Consider the following 4,769-nt stretch of genomic DNA (forward strand, 5'->3'; position numbering starts at 1 on the left):
ATGGGCCTGTTCCTGACACTCTAGGAGTGCCCCTCTCTCTCTTTCTCTGTCTCACACACTAAGAATTTCCTTTTCAGACAACAAAGAGCCAGAGCGGATGATATGAATTTCTGTATATAAAACCCTAAAGACTCCACAAGAAGACTCCATGAGAAAGAATAAGCAAATACAGTAAAGTTTCTGGATACAAAATCAACAATCAAAAATCCATAGTTTCCCTATACTCTAATAATGAAGTGTCATAAAAAGAAGTGGAAATAATAATTCCTTTTGCAATTGCAACAAAAAGAATAAAATACTTAGCAATAAATCTCACAAAACATGTAAAGGACCTATATAATGAAAACTATAAGACCCTATTTAAAAAAATCAAAGAAAATACAAAGAAATAGAAAGATATTCCATGTTCTTGGATTGGAAGAATTGACATAGTTAAAATGACCACATTACCTAAAGCATTAAACAAATTTAATGCAATCCCCATCAAAATCCCATCAGCATTTTTTTTAAGAAATAGAACAAAAAAGCATCAGATTTGTATGGAAACACAAAAGACCCAGAATTTCCAAAGCCATATTGAGAAAAAAGAATGAGGCTGGAGGAATCACTCTGCCAAACTTCAAATTATACTACAAAGTGACAATAGTCAAAACAGCATGGTATTGGCAGCGAAACAGACACACGAACCAGTGGGACAGAATCAAGAGTCTGGAAGTAAACCTATATCTATTTGGGTAAATAATTTTTGAAAAAAAAGCCAAAAACATACAGCAGAGGAAAAAAAAACTCTTCAATAAATGGTTCTGGGAAAACTGGAAAGCCACCTGCAAAAGAACGAACCTAGAGTGTTGTCTATCACTGCACACCAAAATCAACTTAAAATGGATTAAAGACATGAATATAAGACCTAAAACAATAAAATATATTTTAAAAAAACATAGAAACTAAACTCAAGGACCTTGGTCTTAAAGAGGATTTTATGAATTTGACCTTAAAAGAAGCAAGGGAACTAAAAGCTAAAATAAATGAATGGGAACTACATCAAACTAAAAAGCTTCTGCTCAGCAAAAGAAATCGTCAACAAAGTAAAGAGACAATCATCCAAAGGGGAAAATATATTTGCAAGCAATGCCTCCGATAAGGGCCTAAAATCAAAATATACGAAGAACTCATACAACTCAATAACAACAAAAGAACAAATGATCCAATCAAAAGATGGGCAGAGGACCTGAACAGGCACTTCTCCCTAAAGGACATACAACGGCCAACAAATATTTGAAAATATGCTCAACACATTGCTAACGATTAGTGAAATGCAAATCGAAACCACGATATCATCTCACACCTGTTAGAATAGCTATAATCAACAGGGCAAGTAATAACAAACGTTGGAGAGGATGCGGAGAAAAAGGAACCTTCATAACTGCTGGTGGGACTACAAATTGGTACAGCCATTATGGAAAACAGTATGGAGGTTCCTCAAAAAATTAAGAATTGATCTACCATATGATCCAGCAATCCCTCTGCTGTGTATTTACCCCAAAGACTTGAAAACTCATATCTGAAAAGATATTTGCACACCAATGTTCATAGCAGCATTATTCACAGTGGCCAGGACGTGGAAGCAACTGAAGTGTCCTACAATAAATGATTAGATAAAGAAGCTGTGGTACACATAAACAATGGAATATTACTCAGCCATAAGAATAGATGAAATGCTGCCATTTCCGACAACACGAACGGACCTCGAGATAATCATGCTAAGCGAAATAAGCCAGACAGAAAAAGTTAAAAATCACATGATAGTACTTATATGTGGAATACAAACCTAGAAGCAATAAATGAACAGGACAAACAAACAGAGACTTATAGACATGGACTATAGACTAGTGGTTACCAGAAGGTAGGGGGCGTGTGATGGGGGAGGTAGATGGGGTAAAGGGGGTCAAATATGTGGTGACAGAAAGAAATTTAACTATGGGAGGTGAAAACACAGTGTAAATATATATATATACCTTACTGTTAAAGTGTATAGCTGAAATTTATTGGATTTCATTAACCAATGTCACCATTAAAAAAAAAAATTTTTTTTAAAAAGATTATCTTTCCCCTAAATAAAAATACACTTGTTACCTCCCATCCATAAGCAGTCTCTGACTGCTCCTTTGTCTACCCTCTTTTTGGATCCTCAGGCAGCCCACTCCCTGCGCCCCCCACTCAAACATGTGCTCTGGGGTCATGCACTTTCCTCTCTCTATCACCCAGGGCCATGACCCTCTGATATGAGTGAGTTGGGAGTCCACAGAAAATCTCCCTCTGAACCGAAAGCAACTGAAAGGCCAGGCAAGTGGCATGAGGAAGCTCATCTGAACAGGGGCAGTGAGCTGGGCTAAAGAACACCTGAGGGCCCAAGAGACCACTCATCCCACCAAGAACCCTTTTCCTTAGGGAATCACCCAAATATTCCTGGCTCAGTTTCTAGGAGCTACCTGTTGCATACCCTGTGGGTAACAACTGGGTTCCTCCTTATGGTGCCAAAACTCCTGGCAGGTGGACACTCAGCTGGGATCTGAGCTGGATCCTAGAGGACAAGGTGGCAGCATTTGCCACAACTTCAGGGTCTGTCCACGTCTCACCACTCAGCAGCCCATCCCTTTGGTCACAGCTGGCAGCTTGGCTTGGCTCCTGCCATCCATCAATACATAAATGGTTAGTGAGGATCATACAACTGCTGGGCATGAGGCAGGCCCTGGAGATACAATGATAAGAATGACAAATGCCTAATGACCTAGTATCAGAGTGACCTCAGTCTGCAGTCTGTCTATCTCTGTGCTTTGTTCTCAGAGTCCTCAGTGACCCAAACCTGGGTAAAACCCAATAAGAATGGAAGAGTATCCAGTTCAATCATAAATACCACAACTTACACTGTTTATCACACTACACTCTGCTGGCATCATTTCCCAAGGTCTTGGAAAATAAGTCGAGTGCGGCAAAAGAAAGCTTGTATATCGTTGTATCCCATGATTTTAAATCCTGGAGCATCCTAGAAGAAGACAAGAGAGAAAGGATCAAGGTGCCCACTCTACCATGTTAAATCAGAGTTGTCCATCTGTTTTAAATATTGGACATGGGTACAATTATTTCCTGTGAGAAAAATATCCCAATACTAAAAAGGGAAAACATAAACACACAGTGATATAGACTGTCTTGTTCCTTTGAGATATAAAACCCAAAAAGCGACGTAACCAGCATAGCCATTCAGGGAGCACTCCATAGGAACAGGCTGCCCGGTGTCTCCACTACCAGCCCAGGGCTCCTCCAAACAGATTTTACTGCTCACATTCTCCTCCCTCCAAAATCTCTGGCCACACGGCCATACAGGCTGCTCTGACATCTACTACTAGAGAGGGTGTCCCATGTAGGACCATGAGGTCTATCTATCTCATCTCCTGCCTATAAGCTCGAATCAACCCCTCTGGAACTTCCAGATATCTGCATTACTCAAGTAAGTCATAGACTCTAAGTTACCTGAGTATCTTCTGGAGTCCCTCTATTAGTGTAATTCACCAAGTCATTCAACCACCCAGTTATGGAACCACAAAGAGAAAATCTCACCCAGGACCACCTGACAGTCCTTAATTTAGGGCATCTATCATGCATACCATCCTTTTAGCCTAATTATACTCTCTTCCAAGCTAAATACCTACAGTTCCTTATCCTATCTCCTAAGAAAGTGAGAGCCCATTCAACTCCCAGGATCCTCTCTTGTGGAAATTCTCCTCAGAGGCCAAAGAGGTGACCTTCAATGGCTAGATTCTCTTGGTTTCTGTCTAAGGCAGTGAGTTCACCTCTCAGGTAATGAAGGCAACTAGCCAACTTGGAGAATAGTCCATCCTCAACCCTAGTGACCTGCTCCACTGAGGCTCAGGCCCAGAAAGTGGTTTTTAGGAGGGAAAGTGGCCAATATTCCCACCACACCCACCATTCCTCTCAGGACACCAAGGGTTGGTCAGGACATTGAGTGGGAAGAAAGGTAGAAAACAACACTGAGGTCAGGCAGTCTCCCATAACTGGGATTATTTCATCCTTCCTTGGAAATAAAAGCAAACACTCTCAACCAGGGATGAAGAGTGATGATGTGCAGAAATTGTACCTACGCGACAGGCTTCAATGGGGCCCCATGACCCAGGCCATGGGACCGGAGGGGTCAGGGACAGGGGTAATTAGTGATAAAGTCTGGTTTCACTTCTTTATAGTTCTACTTTCATGTCCCAAATACATAGATACTAGAAACTGTGATCCCCTTTAAAATATCAAAATGCTGAGAGCAACACTGGCTTTGCCAGGGTGACCTGGGACCTCACAGTGAACTCAAGCACATTTGTCTGCCAGCTCTCCTTTGAGAAGTCCTGGCCTCTTCTTATCTTCCTAGTAGTCTCTTCACCATCTTGCCCCCACTTCCTCCTCAATTTCCACACTGCACCTGCAACCCTAGGATTCTGCAGTTGACTAAAACTACCAAGAAGTTGGATGACAGAGCTTATAGCTAGCATGTTTCAGGTGAGACCAGTGCTTAGCACTTCGGTATGTATATGAAAAAGTGCTCAGGCTCTCAAACAGTAAGAGAATAAACAGGAAAGGACTGGGTTGGGCGATGATATTTTTAGGAAGTAGATGGGTGCTAATCATAAATGCAAGGCAATTTGGGGTGATATTCAGGCTCTTTGATCACCCAGAATTCAACCAAGGTAGGGAACACCACTTCTAGC

This window comes from Rousettus aegyptiacus, unplaced genomic scaffold (genome assembly GCF_014176215.1).
Source record: "Rousettus aegyptiacus isolate mRouAeg1 unplaced genomic scaffold, mRouAeg1.p scaffold_m13_p_3, whole genome shotgun sequence".
In the NCBI taxonomy this organism is placed as follows: domain Eukaryota; kingdom Metazoa; phylum Chordata; class Mammalia; order Chiroptera; family Pteropodidae; genus Rousettus; species Rousettus aegyptiacus.